At 38.2% G+C, this 24,446-nt stretch overlaps 1 protein-coding gene across 4 annotated transcripts in view; it reads right to left on the bottom strand.

Moving 5' to 3' along the window:
- Positions 1 to 24,446, bottom strand: part of ACER3 (alkaline ceramidase 3) — a 221,207-nt gene that overhangs the window by 121,737 nt on the left and 75,024 nt on the right. The window contains exon 1 of one of the 4 annotated variants that reach the window (XM_067750446.1): positions 11,620 to 11,786. The exons of the other annotated variants lie outside the window; for them this stretch is intronic. The gene's annotated coding sequence lies outside the window, so the exon portion shown is untranslated. Of the gene's footprint in view, positions 1 to 11,619; positions 11,787 to 24,446 lie in introns of those variants that run through there. 4 annotated transcript variants of the gene reach the window in all.

The raw sequence follows: 24,446 nt of genomic DNA, 5'->3' as shown, positions 1-24,446 counted from the left end.
CCCTACTTCCTCTGCAGCACAGAAAGTAGCTTCAAAAACATTATTTAATTTATGAAAACTGGTTTTTCACATTATTTTTAAAAAACATCTAAGTTACACTTTCACGTGCATGTACTTGCACTTACACTGCATGTAAGTGATAACAAAAATATTTTAAGACCACATATTGTAAAAATGGAAATGATCATATTACATTCAAGAGGAAGTACATTTTAGATTTGGGAAGAAAGGTCAAATACATAGCAGTAAAGAGATAAGAGAAGAACCTGGGAGCTCCATATCAATTATGGCTCAGGTAAACTCTAGCCTAACCAGACGGAGGTTATGGAGGAGAGGAAAGACTCATAGCAAAAAGAGCATTACCTGTATATAATACTACTTTGAAAAAAGTTCAAAGATGAGAGCTGAACAGTGAGAATAAACAGTTAACAGATAAACATGGTGAAGAAAAGAGTCAGAAAAAGGGAAATAAGACAGTCTTAAACTCTCTGGAGAAATACTTGATGAAATCAAGATTTTTTATAATTTCTACTTTCTCTCCATTTTTATTAAAATGTTCTTTTCAGGGCCCAACTAAATAAAGTTACTTTTGCCTAATCACCCTACTGAAAATGATCACTCTCTTCTTACAGCACTTACTCTAACCTCTCATCTGGCACTTAGCACAGATTGCCTTCCACAGATAGCTCTCTTTTCACTAAATCAGAATATAGATATTTATGCCTTATCTCTTTAAGTTAAACTTAAGAGCAGTTGCCTTACATTCATCCAGTCATTCAGTAGCAAATACTGAGCATCTACTCTGAAAAGCATTGTATGTAAGGGAATACAAAGAAAAACAGAAGACTCTGCCCTCATGCAAATTAAACTAGTATCAAATTTACAAAATAGTAAAAATATTTAAAACCTAAGTGACTTTATTTTAGATGCAGTTCAATTATGATATAATGGAATCATTCTTTTTTTTTTTTTTTTTTTTTTTTGCGGTACGCGGGCCTCTCTCTGTTGTGGCCTCTCCCGTTGCGGAGCACAGGCTCCGGATGCGCAGGCTCAGCGGCCATGGCTCACGGGCCCAGCCGCTCCGCGGCATGTGGGATCTTCCCGGACCGGGGCACGAACCCGTGTCCCCTGCATCGGCAGGCGGACTCTCAACCACTGTGCCACCAGGGAAGCCCTGGAGTCATTCTTTACTCTCAAATTAATTTGATTTAACAGATTCATCCTTCACTCCAAACTAATTTCATATAATTTTTCATTCACCCTTCATTTACTTAGAGTTGAAATACATCACTTAAACATCATGAATGTACAAGTCCTGTAAAGTACATTTAAAATTTTAGACTAAATTAATAAAAATGCAAGCTATTTATTACTATTAAAATCTCACCAAAGACACTGTCCACATTTTTATGATTTATTTTCATTAAGTTTTCTCCAGTGGCATAAAAAAATTCCTGAACTGCCTTAAAACATGCAAAAAATGGTTTAAAATAGTTCATTTTAATATATATTAGGCACAAGGGGGAAAAAATTGGACCGTTACACTACCTCCAAGTTACTCTGATCAAGATTCAGGTATCCCTCCCCCAAAGAGTGATCAGGGTGCTATAACCTTTTTCTTTAACAGTGTATCATTGCCCTGAGGGAACATACCTCAACATGATAAAGGCCATATATGATAAGCCGACAGCTAACATCTTACTCAAGGGTGAAAATCTGAAAGCATTTCCTCTAAAATCAGGAAAAAGACAAGGATAACCACTCTTGCCACTTTTATTCAACATAGTATTGAAAGTCCTAACCACAGCAATCAAGACAAGAAAAATAAAAGGAATCAAAGTTGGAAAGGAAGAAGTAAAACTGTTACTGTTTGCAACTGACATAATATCAATACTATACATAAAATCCTAAAGACACCACCAAAAAAACTGCTAGAACTCATCAATGAATTTGGTAAAGTTGTAACACACAAAACTAATATATAGAAATTTGTTGCATTTCTATACATTAACAATGAACTATCAGAAAGAGATATTAAGAAAACAATCTCATTTACAATCACATCAAAAAGAATAAAATACCTGCGAATAAATCTAACTAAGGAAGAAAAGACCTGTACTTGGAAAACCATAAAACACTGATGAAAGAAATTAAAGACAACACAGATGGAAAGATATACTGTGCTCATGGATTGGAAGAACTAATATTGTTAAAATGACCATTCTGTTCAAGGCAATCTACAAATTCAATGCAATCCCTATCAAAATACCAATGGCATGTGTCACAAAGCTAGAACACATAATTCTAAAATTTGTATGAAAACACAAAAGACCCTGAATAGCCAAAACAATCTTGAGAAAGAAGAATAAAGCTGGAGCTATCATGCTCCCTGATTTCAAACTATATTACAAAGCTACAGTAATCAAAACAGCATGGTACTGGCACAAAAACAGACACATAGCTCAATGGAACAGAACAGAGAGCCCAGAAATGAACCCACACATATATGGGCAATTAATCTATGACCAAGGAGGCAAGAATATACAATGGGGAAAAGATAGTCTCTTCAATAAATGGTGCTGGGAAAATCAGACGGCTACATGCAAAATAATCAAACTGGATTACTTTTTCATACCATATAAAAAAATAAAATCAAAATGGATTAAAGACTTAAATGTAAGACCTGAAACCATAAAACTTCTAGAAGAAAAGATAGGCAGTATGCCCTTTGACATCAGTCTTAGCAATATTTTTTGGATATGTCTCCCCAGGCAAGGGAAACAAAAGCAAAAATAAACAAATGGGACTACATCAACTAAATAGCTTTTGCACAGCAAAGGAAACCATCAACGAAAAGAAAAGGCCACCTACCAAATGGGAGAAGATACTTACACGTGATATGACTTACAAGGGGTTAATATCCAAAATATATAAACAGCTCATACAATTCAACATTAAAAGAAAAAAAATTTTTTTAAATGGCAGAAGACCTGAAGAGACATTTTTCCAAAGAAGACATACAGATGTCAAGAGGCACATAAAAAGATGCTTAACATCATTAATCATCAGAGAAGTGCAAGTTAAAACCAGAGTGAGGTACTTCCCTGGTGGCGTAGTGGTTAAGAATCTGCTTGCCAACGCAGGGGACACAGGTTCGAGCCCTGGTCTGGGAAGATCCCACATGCTGCAGAGCAACTAAGCCCATGCACCACAACTACTGCACCTGTGTGCCACAACTAGTGAAGCCCACACACCTAGAGCCCATGCTCCGCAACAAAGAGAAGCCAGCACAATGAGAAGCCTGCACACTGCAACGAAGAATAGCCCCCGCTTGCTACAACTAGGGAAAGCCCACACGCAGCAACGAAGACCCAATGCAGCCAAAAATAAATAAATAAATTTATTTATTTAAAAAAAAAAAACCCACAGTAAGATATCACCCAACACACCTGTCAGAATGGCTATCATCAAAAAAAAAAAAAAGGTTTCCCTGGTGGCACAGTGGCTGAGAATCCGCCTACCAACGCAGGGGACACAGGTTCGATCCCCAGTCTGGGAAGATTCCCACATGCCACCAAGCAACTAAGCCCGTGTGCCACGACTACTGAGCCTGCGCTCTAGAGCCCACGAGCCACAACTACTGAGCCCGCACGTCACAACTACTGAAGCCCGTGTGCCTAGAGCCCATGCTTTGCAATAAGAGAAGCACTGCAATGAGTAGCCCCTGCTCACTGCAACTAGAGAAAGCCCATGTGCAACAATGAAGACCCAACACAGCCAAAAATAAATAAGTAAATAAATTTATTTTTTAAAAAACCCCACAAATAACAAATGTTGGTGAGGATGTGGAGAAAAGGGAACCCCCATACACTGTTGGCGGAAATGTAAATTGGTGCAGCCACTGTGGAAAACAGTATAGAGGTTCCTCAAAAAAACTAAAAATAGAACCACCATATGACCCAGCAATTCCACTCCTGAAAAAAAGGAAAGCATTAATTTGAAAAGATACACACACCCCAATGTTCATGGCAGCATTATTTACAATTGCAAAGATATGGAAGCAACCTAAGTGTCTATCAATAAATGAATAGACAAAGAAGATGTGGGAGTTCCCTGGTGGCTAGTGGTTAGGATTCCAGGCTTTCACTTCTGTGGCCTGGGTTCAATTCCTGTGTCGAGGAACTGAGATCCCACAAGCTGAGCAGCTCAGCCCAAATAAATAAGATGTGAGATACGTGCACATGCACACACACACACACACACACACACACACACACACACACACACTAAAATACTACTCAGCCATAAAAAAAGAATGAAATTTTGACATGTGCAGCAAAATGGACGGACTTGGAGCGTATTATGCTAAGTGAAATAAGTCAGAGAAAGACAAATACTGTACGATTTCACTTATATGTGGAATCTAAAAAACAAAACAAATGAACAAACATAACTAAACAGAAACAAACTCATAGATAAGAGAACAAAAAGATGGTTGCCAGAGGGGAGAGGGATTGCTGAGGGAGATCAAGAGGTACAAATTTCCAGTTACAAAATAAATGAGTCACAGGTGTGAAATGTACAGTGTAGTGAATACAGCTAATAATTACATAATACCTTTGTATGGTGACAGATGGTAACTAGACTTATTGTGATCATTCTGAAATGTCTACAAATAATCAAATCATTATGTTATGTACCAGGAACTAACATAGTGTTGTAGGTCAATTGTACTTCAAAAACAAATTCATAGAAAAAGAGATCAGATTTTGGTTACCCACAGGTGGGGGGTAGGGGGAGGCGGAATTGGATGAAGGTAGTAAAATGGTACAAACTTCCAGTTATACGATAACTGTACTATAATAGTACTACCGATGTAACATACAACATGATAAATATAATTAGCACTGCTATATATTACATATGAAAGTTGTTAAGAGAATAAATTCTAAGAGTTCTCCTCACAAGGAAAAAAATTTTTCTATTTCTTTAATTCTGTATCTCTATGTGATGATGGATATTCACTAAACTTATTGTGGTAATCATTTCATGAGGCATGGAAGTCAAATCATTATGCTGTATACCTTAAACTTATACAGCATTGTATGTCAATTATATCTTAATAAAACTGGAAGATAAAAATAAAGAAAAAATATTACATGAACAATTTTTAATCTATAAATAGAGACCTATCATTTTAACAAATGATCACATAGTATTACATTTTATGGATATATTATAATTTATATAATCAATCCCTTATTGGTGGACAGTTATGTTATTTCCAGGTTTTTACTTCGGAACAAAAATGCTGTAAACATCTGTATTAGTTTTCTAGGGCTACCATAACAAATTACCACAAACTGGGTGACTTAAAACAACAAAAATTTATTCTTCGGGAGGCCAGAAGTCAGAAATCAAGGTGTCAGTAGGACTGGTTCCTTCTGAAGGCTCTGAGCGAAAATCTGTCCCATACTTTTCTCTTAGCTTGCGGCTGCTGCTGGCAAATCTTGGCGTTAACTTGGCTTGTAGACACATCACTCCAATCTCACCCTCATCTTCACAGCTTTCTTCTCTCTCTGTCTCTGTGTGTTTTCTTCTTATAAAACTATCAGTCACTGGACTTAGACCCCACTCTAAATCCAGTATGACTTCATCTCAGGATCTTTAAGTAATTATATCTACAAGGACCCTATTTCCAAATAAGGTCACATTCCAAGGCTCCGGGTAGACATAAACATCGGGGAGATACCTTTCAAGCCACTACAACCTTGAACATAATTGTTTATTCATTTTATTAAGTTCACAGGATGAATTTCTAGGAGTAGAATCTTCTCTTGGAGAAAGTGTCCAGCTTCCTTTTAGTGTTGGCTCCCTAGCCCCTTCTGGAGTAGATAATGGGAGGTTACAAGATCTTCCCCATTCCCTCATCCCCCCAGACAAATCTCACACAAATTCCAGACTTTTTGACTGAAAAATTAAAATTAGGACTCAAATAAAAGCAACACTCTTTTGGATACTTGTACTGAAAGGTAGCATAAAGCTAAAGTCAAAACATCCATATTTAGGCAAAGTGTATAATGAAGCAGAGAACGTTGTTCTGAGGAAAAGGGCAGATGGGCAGAGAGTAGCAGACATGACACACCATACAGTAGCAGACGCTGTAGAGAGTAACCTTAAAAACTATAAAGAACTGGGCTTCCCTGGTGGCGCAGTGGTTGAGAGTCCGCCTGCCGATGCAGGGGACACGGGTTCGTGCCCCGGGCTGGGAGGATCCCACATGCCGCGGAGCGGCTGGGCCCGTGGGCCAGGGCCGCTGAGCCTGCGCGTCCAGAGCCTGTGCTCCGCAGCGGGAGAGGCCACAGCGGTGAGAGGCCCGCGTACCGCAAAAAAAAAAACAATAAAGAACTTTACAGCTCTAAAAATAGTTTTTATGAATATAATGGCACTATATGTCCATTGGAAAAAAAACTGGAAAACACAGAAATATAAAATCAAAATCATGCATAAGCTTTCCACCATACTGTTAATATTTTTATGTATTTCCACCTAATTAAAATAAATTTACAATTGTACAATAATTTAGAATCATACTATAACTTCAATAGTACTGAATGCCAATTTTCGTACTTAACATTATCACGTGAGTATTCATCCATGTAACTTAATAATCTTGAAAATAATAATTTGGATGGCAGTATAATGTTCCAACATATGATAATCACTTTATTAATCATTTTACTTGTGGGTACATTACACAACACAACCAAACTGCTTTCCAGAATGGTTGGAACAAGCGTTCTATTAGCAGTGTGTAAGGCTGAGTGGCTCACAGTATAACCCTAAAATTGAATAGTATAATGTCTTATTTAAGAGGTGAAAAATTATGTAGCATTATATTTCTTTGGGTTACTGAATTGCTTTTTTTTTGGTGTGTGTGGTACGCGGGCCTCCCACTGTTGTGGCCTCTCCCGTTTCAGAGCACAGGCTCTGGATGCGCAGGCTCAGTGGCCATGGCTCAGGGGCCCAGCCGCTCTGCGGCATGTGGGATCTTCCCACACCAGGGCACGAACCCGTGTCCCCTGCATCGGCAGGCGGACTCTTAACCACTGCGCCACCAGGGAAGCCCCTGAATTACTTTTATGTTTATTCATTTTTCTTTTTATTAATAGTATATTTTATGAAATGTTTATTCAGTTTATTTAACCACCTTAAGGCTTAATCTTCTCATATGTAGATTAGGTTCAATACCTATCGCTATGATGATAAAATACTGCAAAAGGAAACTGAGTAGGTATACAATAAATGTTAGTTCCCTTCCTAAGATTTTATTCTATAATAAGATAAACAGTTTTATTCTAATAAGGTAAAAGAGTTTAGAAAAATATACAACTATAAATCATTTGTTAGAAAAAACACAGTAATAGATTCACTGGAATTACATGTAATCTTAAAAAAAAGAATAAAAAATGGTTATCTGTGAAAATTATAGTTTGTATACCATGATAAGCAACAATAGTTTTATAAAACTGGACATTGTGGGCTTATTTCCTTAGATTCAAAAATAATCTTGTGGACTTCCCTGGTGGTCCAGTGGTTAAGCCTCCGCACTTCCAATGCAGGGGGCATAGGTTTGATCCCTGGTCGGGGAACTAGGATCCTGCATGCTACACAGTGAAAAACAATTTTAAATTAAAAATTAAAAAAAAAAATCTTGTAAATCTGAACAGTTAAAAATCAGGATGAAAACAAATAAATGCACTCAAGAAAGTCACCAGATAAGTATGTTATCCTTGTTGCCAAAAATATGAAAGAAGTAACCACAGAAACAGAGACATAATCACACCAGCAGCAAGTCCACTAATAACAAGTTAGCTAAATAGCACAGGTTTCACAATAGATTCATTTGAAATAGTGTCTGGTGAGTTGTAATTTACACAAAAACTTTCAAGAGTAGAAGAAATAACTGGATAATAACACAAAAGTTGCTAGACAGGGAGTATTGGTATCTCTCATAATAACTGGTTCCTGGCCCAATGTATTTTAAAGAATGTTTGTTTCCTGAATTTGTACCTCAGGGTATCATCACTGGGGGTGGGGGTGGGGGAGTTTCTTTAAAGTGTATAGAGAAGCTATGAACACTGGGATGCATGTATCCTTTCGAATTATGGTTTTCTCCGGATATATGGCCAGGGGTGGGATTGTTGGATCATATGGTAGCTCTATTTTTAGTTTATTAAGGAATCTCCATACTGTTCTCCATAGTGGCTGTACCAGTTTACATTCCCACCAACAGTGTAGGAGGGTTCCCTTTTCCCCACACCCTCTCCAGCATTTATTATTTGTAGATTTTTTGATGATGGCCATTCTAACCAGTGTGAGGTAATAACTCATTGTAGTTTTGATTTGCATTTCTCTAATAATTAGTGATGTTGAACATCTTTTCATGTGCCTCTTGGCCATCAGTATGTCTTCTTTGGAGAAACATCTATTTAGCTCTTCTGCCCATTTTTGACTGGGTTGTTTGTTTTTCTGATATTGACCTGCATGAGCTGTTTGTATATTTTGGAGATTAATCCCTTGTCGGTCGCTTCATTTGCAAAAATTTTCTCCCATTCTGTGGGTTTTCTTTTCGTTTTGTTGATGGCTTCCTTTGCCGAGCAAAAGCTTTTAAGTTTAATTAGGCCCCATTTGTTTATTTTTGTTTTTATTTTCATTACTCTTGGAGGTGGATCAAAAAAGATCTTGCTGTGATTTATGTCAGAGAGTGTACTGCCTATGTTTTCCTCCAAGAGTTTTATAGTATCCAGTCTTACATTTAGGTCTTTAATCCATTTTTAAGTTTATTTTTGTGTATGGTGTTAGGGAACGTTTTTGTTTTTTTTTTTAGAGCAGTTTTAGGTTTTATAAAAAAATTGAGAGTTTTCCCATGTGCTCCCTGTCCCCACACATGTAAGGCCTCCCCCATTATCCACACTGCTCACTAGAATGGTACATTTCTTACCAGAAATAAATCTACATTGACACATCATAACACAGAGTAATTTTAGGGCAGTAAAAGTACTTTGTATGATATCACAATGATGGATATATGTCATTATACATTTTTCCAAGCCCGGAGAATGTACAACACCAAGAGTGAAACCTAAGATTAACTATGGACTGTGGGTGATTATGATGTGTCAATGTAGAAACTGTTCTAATTTCATTATTTTACATGTAGCTGTGTAGTTTTCCAAGCACCACTTATTGAAGAGACTGTCTTTTCTCCATTGTATATTCCTGCCCCACCAACAGTTTTTACTAATAAAAATTATAATTGAGAGATCCATTAGATAAATGATGCTCTAGATCATTCCTTTAAATTGCTGTATAGTATGCTATCACAGGAATATAACAAATTTTATGTGTCTATTCTCATACCAATGGACATTCTAGGTTGTTTCCTATGTTTTTCTATTAAACAGTATTTCGGTGAAATCCTTATTTATGTACATTTATACAGGTGTCTTGCTTTATGCTTTACATACATATGGAAGAATCTTTCTGGTTGGGGGAGAAGGAAAGGAAAACAGGAAAGGAGTCCTAGCTATCACAGGAGGCAGAAGGTCAATGGACAAAGGATGAGAATGCTCACCGGACTAGAGTTCCCTTACATCCATCTTCACTGTCACTGCCATATTTCAGGCCCTTACCTTGACTTGTATGATAAAAAGTAAAGTAAGTGAAAACTTAAAGAACAATGCATGCTAAGAGTATTATTTTACAAGCAGGGAGTCAACAGATATTGTTTCACTTTTGATAGAGAAATGTAGGTTCAATTTTTTTTAATTTAAAGGTAAACTTTTCTTTTTATTCTATAGGAGTTTATCTTGTAAATTACTTTTTAAAGGCATGTAAGTGTTCATTATATTCATTAAGTGAGAAAATCACATCAAAAATATTACATAATCATATTTTTATTTAAAAAATATATGTGTATATACATACAGAAATAGAAGAGTCTGGAAAATTTATAGCAAATAATTAACTGGTCTTAAGAAATTTTCCATGAGGCCACAGGTATGGGACGATGGTGGGATGGTGAAGCAGTAGGAGCTGGTACCATGGAATCTAAGCCACCTGCTTGTGCAGTTTAATTGTGCATCATGGACCTGCTTGGGTCAAGTCCCATATTTACCAATTTCATTTTATAACATAATGCTGGGCAGAGTGATTACTGGTGCTTTTCATTTTCTTTTTCTGCTTCTTTATATCTTCTTTAATTTTTCCTTCACAATATTTTGAAGAGTTAAAGTCTTTGTTTGTTTGAATACTTCCCCAAGTCTACTATGAACTCCACAAAGACTTTACCACTGTTTCTCTCAGGCTTAGCATTGTGCCTGGCATATTGAAAGTAAGCAATTAATATTTGCTGACTAATTAAAAATGTTCTACAACAGGGAAATAATTACTTTCTAATAAGAAAAAAAGAAAAGTTGTTTTCACGAAGAATATCCATATGAACATAATATCAATTTTTATTATTTTAAAAAAATTTTAACATATTTATTGGAGTTTAATTGCTTTACACTGTTGTGTTAGTTTCTGCTGTAAAACGTATAATGAAGTGAATCAGCTATATGTATATATACATCCCCATATCCCCTCCCAATGCGGCTCCCTCCCACCCTCCCTATCCCACCCCTCTAGGTAGTCACGAAGCACTGATCTGATCTCCCTGTGCTATGTGGCTGCTTCTCACTAGCCAAATATTTTACATTTGATAGTATATATAAGTCCATGCCACTCTCTCACGTCGTCCCAGCTTGCTCTTCCCCCTCCCCATGTCCTCAAGTCCATTCTCTACGTCTGCGTCTTTATTCCTGTCCTGCCCCTAGGTTCTTCAAAACCATTTCTTTTTAGAGTCCATCTATATGTGTCAGCATACGGTATTTGTTTTTCTCTTTCTGACGTACTTCACGCTGTATGACAGACTCTAGGTCCATTCACCTCACTGCAAATCACTCAATTTCTTTTCTTTTTATGGCTGAGTAATACTCCATTGTATATATGTCCCACATCTTCTTTATCCATTCATCTGTCAATGGACACAATATCAATTTTTAAAATGTAACATACCAGAAAACTGTGGAGCCTGAACCAAGATATTGGAGTAGAAGGACATGCTCTCAGTCTTCTTGCAAGAACACCAGAATCACAATTAACTGCTGAACAATCATCGACAGAAGACACTGGTACTCACCAAAAAAGATACCCCACATCCAAAGACAAAGGAGAGGCCACAATGAGACAGTAGTAGGGGCACAATCACAATAAAATCAAATCCCATATCTGCTGGGTGGGTGACTCACAAACTGGAGAACACATACCACAAAAGTCCACCCACTGGAGTGAAGGTTCTGAGCCCCATGTCAGGCTTCTGAACCTGGGGGTCCGGCAACGGGAGGAGAATTTCCTACAGAATCAGACTTTGAAGGCTAGAGGGATTTGCTTGCAGGACTCTGACAGGACTGGGGGAAACAGACACTCCATTCTTGGAGGGCACACACAAAGTAGTGTGCACATCGGGACCCAGGGGAAGGGGCAGTGACCCCACAGAGACTGAACCAGACCTACCCACTAGTGTTGGAGGGTTTCCAGCAGAGGCGGGCGGTGGCTGTGGCTCACCAAGGGGACAAGGACACTGGCAGCAGAAGCTCTGGGAAGCACTCCTTGGCGTGAGCCCTCCCAGAGTCCGCCATTAGACCCACCAAAGGGCCTGCAGGCTCCAGTGTTGGCTCGCCTCAGGCCAAACAGCCAACAGGAAGGGAACCCAGCCCCACCCATCAGCAGTCAAGCAGATTAAAGTTTTACTGAGCTCTGCCCACCAGAGCAACAGCCAGCTCTACCCACCATCAGTCCCTCCCATCAGGAAACTTGCACAAGCCTCTTAGATAGCCTCAACCACCAGAGGGCAGACAGCAGAAGCAAGAAGAACTACAATCCTGCAGCCTGTGGAACAAAAACCACATTCACAGAAGGACAGACAAGTTGAAAAGGCAGAGGGCTACGTACCAGATGAAGGAACAAGATAAAACCCCAGAAAAACAAATAATAAAGTGGATCTAGGCAACCTTCCAGAAAAAGAATTCAGAATAATGATAGTGAAGATGATCCAGGACCTCGGGAAAAGAATGGAGGCAAAGATCGAGAAGATGCAAGAAATGTTTAACAAAGACCTAGAAGAATTAAAGAACAAACAAACATAGATGAACAATACAATAACTGAAATGAAAACTACACTAGAAGGAATCAATAGCAGAATACTGAGGCAGAAGAACGGATAAGTGACATGGAAGACAGAATGGTGGAATTCACTGCTGTGGAACAGAATAAAGAAAAAAGAATGAAAAGAAATGAAGACAGCCTAAGAGACCTCTGGGACAACATTAAATGCACCAACATTCGCATTATAGGGGTCCCAGAAGGAGAAGAGAGAGAGAAAGGACCCGAGAAAACATGTGAAGAGATTATAGTTGAAAACTGTGCTAACATGGGAAATAGCCACCCAAGTCCAGGAAGTGCAGAGAGGATAAAGGATAAACCCAAGAAGAAACATGCCAAGACACATAATAATCAAACTGGCAAAAATTAAAAACAAAGAAAAATTACTGAAAGCAGCAAGGGAAGAACGACAAATAACATACAAGGGAACTCCCATAAGGTCAACAGCTGGTTTCTCAGCATGAACTCTACAAGCCAGAAAAGAGTGGCATGATATAATTAAAGTGATGAAAGGGAAGAACCTACAACCAAGATTACTCTACCTGGCAAGAATCTCATTCAGATTCGATGGAGAAATCAAAAGCTTTACAGACAAGCAAAAGCTAAGAGAATTCAACACCACCAAACCAGCTCTACAACAAATGCTAAAGGAACTTCTCTCTAAGTAGGAAACACAAGAGAAGAAAAGGACCTACAAAAACCTAACAATTAAGAAAATGGTCATGGGAACACACATATTGATAATTACCTCAAACGTGAATGGATTAAATGCTCCAATCAATAGACACAGGCTTGCTGAATGGATACAAAAACAAGACCCATATATATGCTGTCTACAAGAGATCCACTTCAGACCGAGGGACACATAGAGACTGAACGTGAGGGGATGGAAAAAGATATTCCATGCAAATGGAAATCAAAAGAAAGCTGGAGTAGCAATACTCGTATCAGATAAAATAGACTTTCAAATAAAGAATGTTACAAGAGACAAGGAAGGACACTACATAATGATCAAGGGATCAATCCAAGAAGAAGATATAACAATTATAAATATATATGCACCCAACGTAGAAGCACCTCAAAACATAAGGCAACTGCTAACAGCTATAAAAGAGGAAATCAACAGTAACACAGTAACGGGGGGGGGGGCCTTTAACACCTCACTTACACCAATGGACAGATCATCCAAAATGAAAATAAAAAAAGGAAACAGAAGCTTAAAATGACACAATGAACCATATAGATTTAATTGATATTTATAGGACATTCCACCCCAAAACAGCAGATTACACTTTCTTCTCAAGTGTGTACAGAACATTCTCCAGGATGGATCACATCTTGGGTCACAAATCAAGCCTCAGTAAATTTAAGAAAATTGAAATCATATCAAGCATCTTTTCTGACCACAACACTACGAGGTTAGAAATCAATTACAGGGAAAAAAACATAAAAAACACAAACACATGGAGGCTAAACAATACGTTACTAAATAACCAAGAGATCACGGAAGAAATCAAAGAGGAAATCAAAAAGTACCTAGAGACAAATGACAATGAAAACATGATGATCCAAAACCTATGGGATGCAGCAAAAGCAGTTCTAAGAGGGAAGTTTATAGCTATACAAGCCTAACTCAAGAAACAAGAAAAATCTCAAACAAACAATCTAATCTTACACCTAAAGGAACTAGAAAAAGAAGAACAAACAAAACCCAAAGTTAGCAGAAGGAAAGAAATCATAAAGACCAGAACAGAAATAAATGAAATAGAAACAAAGAAAACAATAGCAAAGATCAATAAAACGAAAAGCTGCTTTTTTGAGAAGATAAACGAAATTGATAAAGCATTAGCCAGACTCATCAAGAAAAAGAGGGAGAGGACTCAAATCAGTAAAATTAAAAATGAAAAACGAGAAGTTACGGGCTTCCCTGGTGGCGCAGTGGTTGAGAGTCCGCCTGCCGATGCAGGGAGCGCGGGTTCGTGCCCCGGTCCGGGAGGATCCCACATGCCGCGGAGCGGCTGGGCCCGTGAGCCCTGGCCGCTGGGCTTGCGCGTCCGGAGCCTGTGCTCCGCATCGGGAGAGGCCACAACAGTGAGAGGCCCACTTACCGCAAAAAAAAACAAACAAAAAACAAATTAAAAAAACGAGAAGTTACAACAGACATCACAGAAGCACAAAGCATCCTAAGAGACTGCTACAAGCGACTCTATGCCAATAAAATGGACAACCTGGAAGAAATGAACAAATTCTTAGAAAGGTATAAGCTTCCAAGACTAAACGAGGAAGAAATAGAAAATATGAACAGACCAATCGCAAGTAATGAAACTGAAACTCTGATTAAAAATCATCCAACAAACACAAGTCCAGGACCAGATGGCTTCACAGGTGAATTCTATCAAACATTTAGAGAAGAGCTAACAACCTTCCTTCTCAAACTCTTCCAAAAAATTACAGAGGAAGGAACACTCCCAAACTCATTCTATGAGGCCACCATCACCCTGATACCAAAACCAGACAAAGATATTACCAAAAAAGAAAATTACAGAGCAATATCACTGATGAATATAGATGTAAAAATCCTCAACAAAATACTAGCAAACAGAATCCAACAACACATTAAAAGGATCATACACCATGATCAAGTGGGATTTATCCCACAGATGCAAGGATTCTTCAATATATGCAAATTAATCAATGTGATACACCATATTAACAAATTGAAGAAGAAAAACCATATGATCATCTCAATAGATGCAGAAAAAGATTTTGACAAAATTCAACACCCATTTATGATAAAAACTCTCCAGAAAGTGGGCATAGAGGGAACCTACCTCAATGTAATAAAGGCCACATATGACAAACCCACAGCAAACATCATTCTCAATGGTGAAAAACTGAAAGCTGAAAAATTTCCTCTAAGGTCAGGAACGAGACAAGGATGTCCACTCTCACCACTATTATTCAACATAGTTTTGGAAGTCCTAGCCACGGCAATCAGAGAAGAGAAAGAAATAAAAGGAATACAAATTGGAAAAGAAGAAGTAAAACTGTCACTGTTTGCAGATGACATGATACTATATATAGAGAATCCTAAAAGTGCCACCAGAAAACTACTAGAGCTAATCAATGCATTTGGTAAAGTTGCAGGATACAAAATTAATGCACAGAAATCTCTTGCATTCCTATACACTAATGATGAAAAATCTGAAAGAGAAATTAAGGAAACACTCCCATTTACCACTGCAACACAAAGAATATAATACCTAGGAATAAACCTACCTAGGGAGACAAAAGACCTGTATGCAGAAAACTATAAGACACTGATGAAAGAAATTAAAGATGATACCAACAGATGGAGAGATATACCATGTTCTTGGATTGGAAGAATCAATACTGTGAAAATGACTACACTACCCAAAGCAATCTACAGATTCAATGCAATCCCTATCAAATTACCAATGGCATTTTTTACAGAACTAGAACCAAAAATCTTAAAATTTGTATGGAGACACAAAAGACCCCAAATAGCCAAAGCAGTCTTGAGGGAAAAAAACGGAGCTGGAGGAATCAGACTCCCTGACTTCAGACTATACTACAAAGCTACAGTAATCAAGACAATATGGTACTGGCATAAAAACAGAAGTATAGATCAATGGAACAAGATAGAAAGCCCAGAGATAAAGCCACACACCTACAGTCAGCTAATCTACAACAAAGGAGGCAAGGATATACAATGGAGAAAAGACAGTCTCTTCAATAAGTGGTGCTGGGAAAACTGGACAGCTACATGTAAAAGAATGACATTAGAACACTCCCTAACACCATACACAAAAATAAACTCAAAATGGATTTGAGACCTAAATGTAACACCGGACACTATAAAACTCTTAGAAGAAAACATAGGAAGAATACTTTGACATAAATCACAGCAAGATATTTTTTGATCCACCTCCTAGAATAATGGAAATAAAAACAAAAATAAACAAATGGAACCTAATGAAACTTAATAGCTTTTGCACGGCAACGGAAACCATAAACAAGATGAAAAGCAACCCTCAGAATGGGAGAAAATATGTGCAAACGAATCAACGGACAAAGGAGTAATCCCCAAAATATATAAACAGCTCATGCAGCTCAATATTAAAAAAAGAAACAACCCAGTCCAAAAATGGGCAGAAGACCTAAACAGACATTTCTCCAAAGAAGACATACAGATGGCCAAGAAGCACATGAAAAGCTGCTCAACATCATTAATTAGTAGAGAAATGCAAATCAAAACTACAATGAGGTATCACCTCACACCAGTTAGAATGGGCATCATCAGAAAATCTACAAACAACAAATGCTGGAGAGGGTGTGGAGAAAGGGGAACCCTCTTGCACTGTTGGTGGGAATGTAAATTGATACAGCCACTATGGAGAACAGAATGGAGGTTCCTTAAAAAACTAAAAATAGAATTACCATATGACCCAGCAATCCCACTACTGGGCATATACCCAGAGAAAACCATAATTCTAAAAGACATGTGCACCCCAATGTTCACTGCAGCACTATTTACAACAGCCAGGTCATGGAAGCAACCTAAATGCCCATCCACAGATGAATGGATAAAGAAGATGTGGTACATATATACAATGGAATATTACTCAGCCATAAAAAGGAATGAAATTGGGTCATTTGTAGAGACGTGGATGGATCTAGAGCGTGTCATACAGAGTGAAGTAAGTCAGAAAGAGAAAAACAAATATCATATATTAACGCATATATGTGGAACCTAGAAAAATCATATAGATGAACCGGTTTGCAGGGCACAAATTGAGACACAGATGTAGAGAACAAACGTATGGACACCGAGGAGTGAAGCGTCAGGGGGTGAGGGTGGTGGAGTGACGAATTGGGCGATTGGGATTGACATGTATACACTGATGTGTATAAAACTGATGACTAATAAGAACCTGCTGTATAAAAAAATAAATTTCAAAAAATAAAAAATAAAATTGTAAAAAAAAAATGTAACATACCATAATGGAGGTTGATAAAAAAATATTATCAATTAATTAAACCTTAGTTTGGTATATTGATGAAAATTTTACAGAAGAGATATTTGTGTATGCCTTAAAGGGTGAACAGGAATTAGACAAGTGCAGAGAACAGTATTCAGGGAAGAGATAAAACATGGATATGCGAAAGCAAGAAAGAACACCGTGTGCCATGAAAGCACAATAAATAACCTATATTATGTCTAGCACACAAGTTGTGTAAGGAGATAAAGCTACTAAGATAAACTAGAACTAATATAAACATGGGTTGTTATCTATCGCACTGAAAAATTTGAACTCTATCCCAGAGGGAGCAAATGGAAAGCAAATGATGCAGAAGAATGACAGAAAGACAAGTAACTTTAAGATAAGTCTGACAGACTGGTTATGGTAGGAAGGGGACAAAGAGGACACTACAGCAATAGTCCAAATAAGTGATGATGAGGGCTTGAACTAAGACAGCTGTAAGATGGGGAAAACGGAAGAGTAGGCATAAATTTGTCTAAGAGAGTTCTCTATGATGAAAGAATGCACTCCCAATTGGTTTCTAGTTGATTATGCAAAAGGCAAATAAAAACATGCAAATATGTAATTACTACTCTACTAAAACCTCATAAAATGTCGGAAGTGTGAAGAAAGTTACCTGCTTTCTTTCCATAGAAGGAGGAAATAACTTTAAACATGAAGGGCCATCATCATTAATATATCCTATTCAGATTTTTCATTATAATTAAACAAGGTGCTTAGCATAGTGGCTGGCACACAGTACGTGCCAGTAAATATGAGCTGCTGTATTAATATTGTTGTTTTTAATATTATCGAAAAGGCCACAAAAGGAACTCATTTTCCCCTGGACATCTGCATATTTAACAAATAGTGATTCCTCCTTGAAATACTGGCCTGAGTTCTCAGAATTTAAATCTTTCCTACTGCCTAGGGCATAAGGAATTACATCAGATCTAATCACTGAAAGAGTCCTTAAATAGAACAGGAAGTACATCAAACTATTTAGCAGTGGTAGGGAGGCTACCAATGAGCATTTTAAATATGTCTATGCATAGAGTAGGGCCCATTATCTGAAACGACTACTTAATTATATTTTCTTACTTCCTGTTTACTCCATGTAAACGCTTCTACGAAGTACTAGACTTCAAAAAGCGAAATGTTAAATACTATGTCTAAGAGTATAAATCTTTTTTTAGTAGGTTAGAGCAACAGTTCTCAAGTGTGGTCTGTGGATTCTTCAAGGGGTCCTTGAGGTCAAAACTATTTTCATAATACCGAGAGTTATTTACTTTATTCACCGTATTGACATTTGCACTGATGGCACGAAGGTAATTCTGGGTACAAATGCTGGCATCTTCGTGCGAATCAGGGCAGTAGCAACCAAACTATACTATAATCATTGTATTCTTCCCTACCACTGAACATTCACAGCTTCTTTAAAAGTCAGCTTCATGTGAAGTGATGTCTGATTATGGTAATCATTTCACAATATATATGAGTATATATGAGTATCAAATCATCATGATGAACTTTAAATATATACAATTTTATTTGTCAATTATACCTCATTAAATCTGGCAAAAAAGTGTTAAAATAAAAAAAGCAGTTTCAATCAGCAATGCCTTTGATGAAGGCTTTCATTCTGATGAAGACTTTAAATAATGCTTTTTATTTTGATAAAATAAAAATTACTAATTGTATTAAATCTCAACTCTTGAGCAGACAATTTTTTAATATTCTCTGCAATGAAATGGGAATTTGCATAAAGAACTGAAGATTTTAAAGCATGATGGTCATCTCTAGAAATTCTGTGTGACTGTTTTGAGTTGTGATCTCAATTAGCTACTTTTTCCATAGAACACCATTTTAAAAGAACTGACAGGTAAACTATGATTATTCATTTTGGGGTATTTGGAAGACGTTTTCCTAAAAATGAGTAACATGAGCCTGTCACTTCAAGAAAAACTAACAGTATTTTTGCCAGTGATAAAATTCAAGCTTTCAGGCAAAAATTAGAATTTTGAAAAATTTGCATCTGCCATTGTGAGTCTGATAGCTTCCCAATACTTAAAAGACCTTCCAATGCAATCTGAGATGATATATTAACAAATGTGATCTTCTGATATTATATAAAGAGATATGTCAACATCTGGAAGATCGGCATCAACAGTGAAGCAATATTTTCCGTAAGACCAATGATGCACGATGCTACAAAATCATGCATGGGTAAAAGTCCATTCAAAGTGCAAGACAGACCAATGAATTTTAATGTAACATAGTTAAGAAAAGTTCAATGATACAGCCTCAGATTCCACATTCCAATTAACCCCAGGACAGCCACTTGTCAAGTTTTGATACACTATCAAAGAAGAATATCCACAATTACCTGTAAAGGCGATTATTAAAATAATTCTCCCTCTTCCAGCTACATATGTCTGTTTAAAGCCTGATTTTCTTTATACACTTGAATCAAAACATTATTACAAGAGATTAAATGCAAAAGCAGAAGTGAGAATCCAGATGACTTTTTTTTTTTAATTTATTTTTGGCTGCATTGGGTCTTCGTTGCTGTGTGCAGACTTTCTCTAGTTGCCGCAAGTGGGGCCTACTCTTCGTTGCGGTGCACGGGCTTCTCGTTGCGGTGGCTTCTCTTGTTGCGGAGCATAGGCTCTAGGCGTGCGGGCTTCAGTAGTTGTGGCATGTGGGCTCTAGAGCGCAGGCTCAGTAGTGATGGTACACGGGCTTAGTTGCTCTGCCGCATGTGGGATCTTCCTGGACCAGGGTTCGAACCCGTGTCCCCTGCATTGGCAGGCATATTCTTAACCACTTCACCACCAGGGAAGCCCTAGATGACTTCTATTAAGCCATACTTTAAAAAGACCCCCCAAAAACATAAAGCAATGCCATTTCTATCAGTAAATTTTGTTTTTTTGGCTATTTTTCATAAAAATATGTTATTTATGTTAACATGTAATAGATATATTAATTTAAATAAATTAAAACATATTTTAAATTTTTTTCTCACCTTTAATTTCTAATATGGTAAATATCAGTAGATAAAACCCACATATAAATAAAAACTCTTTGGGATTCTTAATTTTTTAAAGTAGAAAGAGGTTCTGAAAGCAAAAAGTTTGAGAACAGGAGAGAACAGCACTAGCCCAAGCCAATCTTCTATTCAGAAACAGCTAGAATTGGGAGTTGAGGTCGGGGAGGTCTCCTTTAGCCAAGTTCCCATAATGCACTTCTGTCTCAAAGATTTCCACTTAGTGGGACGGTAGTGAGAAACCCTGAAGGAAGGATTCTACTAGTCTTCTTTATTCCCCTTAACCATTGTATGGAAGGATAAAAAGGAAGAATAAAATGTCATGAAAACCCCAGATGCAGCTCCAGAACTTGGGCTTTGGTAAGACAGTAAGGATACAATGGATGGTATATGTGTAAAACATGTTTCAAGGATTCAAACATTTAAAAGCAAGAATCCTTCTGTACAGAGGGACAGATATGAACTGAATTTCCTAATTTCGCAGTTTGGCCTAAGGGCAAGCCACAGTCCTAACGGTGCAGCTAACCTCCAGAGAGAAAGCCTACAGTCACTTTGGCCTGAGGAACCAGGGAGTAGAGCCCAGGGCAACCACTGCCACCTGAGAGTGAGGGGAGAAACACAGATGGGGGAGCCCTAGATTCTGCATATGAACTCTACCCAAGTCTCTGGTAGACCCCTGAACTATGCATGCACAGAGCCAACTCAAAGCAGCTTACAACTATGGTCGGAGAAGTGAGCTGATATGTTTATTTCTAAATATGGCAAATGTTGATAGACACAACCTATATAAACAAAAGCTCTTTGAGGTCCTCAATTAAGTTTTCAGAGTATAAGGGGTTCCAAAACCAAATTGTTTAAGAACTGCCGGTCTGGGACTTCCCTGGTGGTCTGGTGGGTAAGACTCCATGCTCCCAAGACAGGGGGCCTGGGTTCAACCCCTGGTCAGGGAACTAGATCCCACATGCATGCTGCAACTAAGAGGTCACGTACCTCAACTAAGAGCTCGCATGCCGCAACTAAGAAGTCTGAATGCTGCAACTAAGAGCCGGCATGCCGCAACTAAAGATCCTGCATGCCGCAACTAAACATGCTGTAACGAAGATCCTGTATGCCACAGCTAAGACCCGGTGCAGAAGGAAGGAAGGAAGGAAAGAAGAGAGGGAGGGAGGGAGAGAGGGAGGGAGGGAGAGAGGGAGGGAGGGAGGGAGAGAGGGAGAGAGGGAGAGAGGGAGAGAGGGAGAGAGGGAGAGAGGGAGAGAGGGAGAGAGGGAGAGAGGGAGAGAGGGAGAGAGGGAGAGGGAGAGAGGGAGAGAGGGAGAGGGAGAGAAAGAAAGAAAGAAAGAAAGAAAGAAAGAAAGAAAGAAAGAAAGAACGAAAGAACGAACGAACGAACTGCTGGTCTATAGGATAAACTATTATTTATAGGATAAAATTAAACTTATTAAGATGTGATATAAAAGCTTTAATAATCTGTCCCTAATTCACTTTTCCATTACCACCATGCATCCTATGCACAATCACATTAGATTATCTGTTCCCCAGAAAAGCTTGCACTTTCATCATGTATGGATTTGAACATATTGTTCCCTACTTTAGGTGACCTATAATATATCAAATATTAATTGAATGTCAGTCACTTGTGCTAGAAATTGGCAAAATTCTATTCATCATTTGAATTCATCTAAATTGTTATTTCCTCTGTGAAGCCTTAAATAAGTCTTTACCAGACACCCTAACAGAGTTAGCTGCTTATTCCTCTAAATGCCAATATCACTTTGTTGATTTTCTATTTTTTCTTCACTAATCTCTGATCTCTCTAGTTGTCTTACTCCTCTTGGTATGCCAAAGTCATAGTATATACCTTGTGCACAGTAGGTGCTCCAATATAATTGTGTAGGATACAGTCAATTTATAGTTGGACTAGGAAAGCTCTATCCTTATCTCTGGAGACACCTTGATGTCTGGCTTTGGACAAGATAAGGTCAGTTGGATTTATGATGTGCTGTTTAGAGTCCAAAACTGCCCTGGTGGCCTCTGAATCAGTGTTTACTGATGGTTTTCACCTGACAGAACTCATTAGCGAGCCTACCTTGACTACATGACCAAAGCGACATAAAAATACCCCACTGGGGCTTCCCTGGTGGCGCAGTGGTTGAGAGTCCGCCTGCCAGTGCAGGGGACACGGGTTCATGCCCCCGGGAAGATCCCACATGGCGCGGAGCGGCTGGGCCCGTGAGCCATGGCCACTGAGCCTGTGCGTCGGGAGCCTGTGCTCCACAGCAGGAGAGGCCACAACAGTGAGAGGCCCGCGTACCGCAAAAAAAAAAAAAAAAAAATACCCCACTGGGATCTTCTGCCTTGAGCGCTCCTGAACGCAAGACTTATTACACAGATCTTGGTGGTTCAATCCAGAGATGAAAGGGACCTGGGTGCAAATTAGGATCCTGAGTTTTCCTTTGACATTCCCCACATCCTCAATGCTTGTCTGCCCTCTCTCTTGCTGTACCATATCCTCTGCCTTTATTATTTTTTTATTATTATTTTTTTTTGCGGTACGCGGGCCTCTCACTGTTGTGGCCTCTCCCGTTGTGGAGCACAGGCTCTGGACGCGCAGGCTCAGCGGCTATGGCTCATGGGCCCAGCCGCTCCACGGCATGTGGGATCTTCCCGGACCAGGGCACGAACCCATGTCCCCTGCATCGGCAGGCAGACTCTCAAGCACTGAGCCACCAGGGAAGCCCCCCTCCTCTGCCTTTAAATAAAAGCCTTAGGTGAATACGCTCTATGGAGATTTGTGAGTCCTTCAACTATCCAAACTTGTGAAATTTTGCAATAATACTTTCTACACACTTTACACACTTTCATGAATGTAAAAATAAGCCCCATGACCCAGCTCATATCTGTGTCAATCTTAATAAAACAAAAATTTCTACATTTTATAAATACTTTCACATCCACTAACACTAAATTCCCAAAGAAATCCTGTAGAGGGGTAGTCTCACCATTTACTAGAAAAACTCAGGCTCAAAACATTAAATGACTTGTCCACAGTAGCTCAACCAGTTAGGGGCAGAACTGGACTCAAGCCTAGGTCTAGGCCTCTCAGCTGTACTAGGCTGCCCCCAGTGTTTGCAGCAATCATAGTTGACCCTTGAACAACATGGGTTTGAACTGAGCAGGTCCACTTACTCACTGATTTTTTTCAATAAATAGGTACTACAGTAGTACACGATCTACAGTTAGTTGGATCTGTGGATGTGGAACCCTGTACACAGGTATAAAGTTATACAGGGATTTTCAAGTATGCAGGGGTCAGCAGCCTAACCCCTACGTTGCTCAAGGGTCAATTGTACACTCCTATGCTGTAATTTGAGGATTTAAGGTAATATCTCTGTATCCTGATAAAGTTTATTGAAACAAGTCATAAAGACATCTGCATTCATCTATTAAAGAGGTTAATAGTAATATACAATGTTGATATCAAGAAGCTGAACATATTAATCCCTTTACTCCACAATTATATGAGCACCTATTATAGGGCTTAGGCACTGTGTTAGGTAGAGTTTACAGTTTTAGTGAAAAAGTGAGACATTTTAAAGAAGAAAAATGAATACCTTTTCAGTTCATGGATGAAAAGAAAGTTCGAATTTAAGTGCATAATCTGATATTCTAAATTCTTAAGAAAGTCATTAAACAACATTTATATACAGTACTTCAGAGTGTATAAGGTCATTACTTTGCCTAATTTCATCCTCAAAACAAACCTGTGAGACATTTTTAATCCAATTTGACAGCTAAGGAAAGTGAAAATAAAAATTAAGTAATTTGTCCTAATATATACAAAATCACATAGCTTGTATAAGGCAAAGTCAAGATTCAAATGCAATGGTACTATTAATTTATTTTCTTTCTACTTTATACTTCTATTATTCTTATGTTGATTTAGATTTAAATGTGCTATTTCACTTTTTGTTTTAAAAATCCATATAATGAAAATCACTAAGTAAAACATTTGCTTATCATGATAATTATTAATAATTCAGAATTTAAAGTAAAATAATTTAAATGTCCTAGTGATGGTTTTCTGC

The sequence above is a fragment of the Pseudorca crassidens genome, chromosome 9 (genome assembly GCF_039906515.1).
Source record: "Pseudorca crassidens isolate mPseCra1 chromosome 9, mPseCra1.hap1, whole genome shotgun sequence".
NCBI lineage: Eukaryota > Metazoa > Chordata > Mammalia > Artiodactyla > Delphinidae > Pseudorca > Pseudorca crassidens.
The sequence above is the reverse complement of the archived record's forward strand: the minus strand, read 5'-3'. Positions and strand labels throughout refer to the sequence as shown.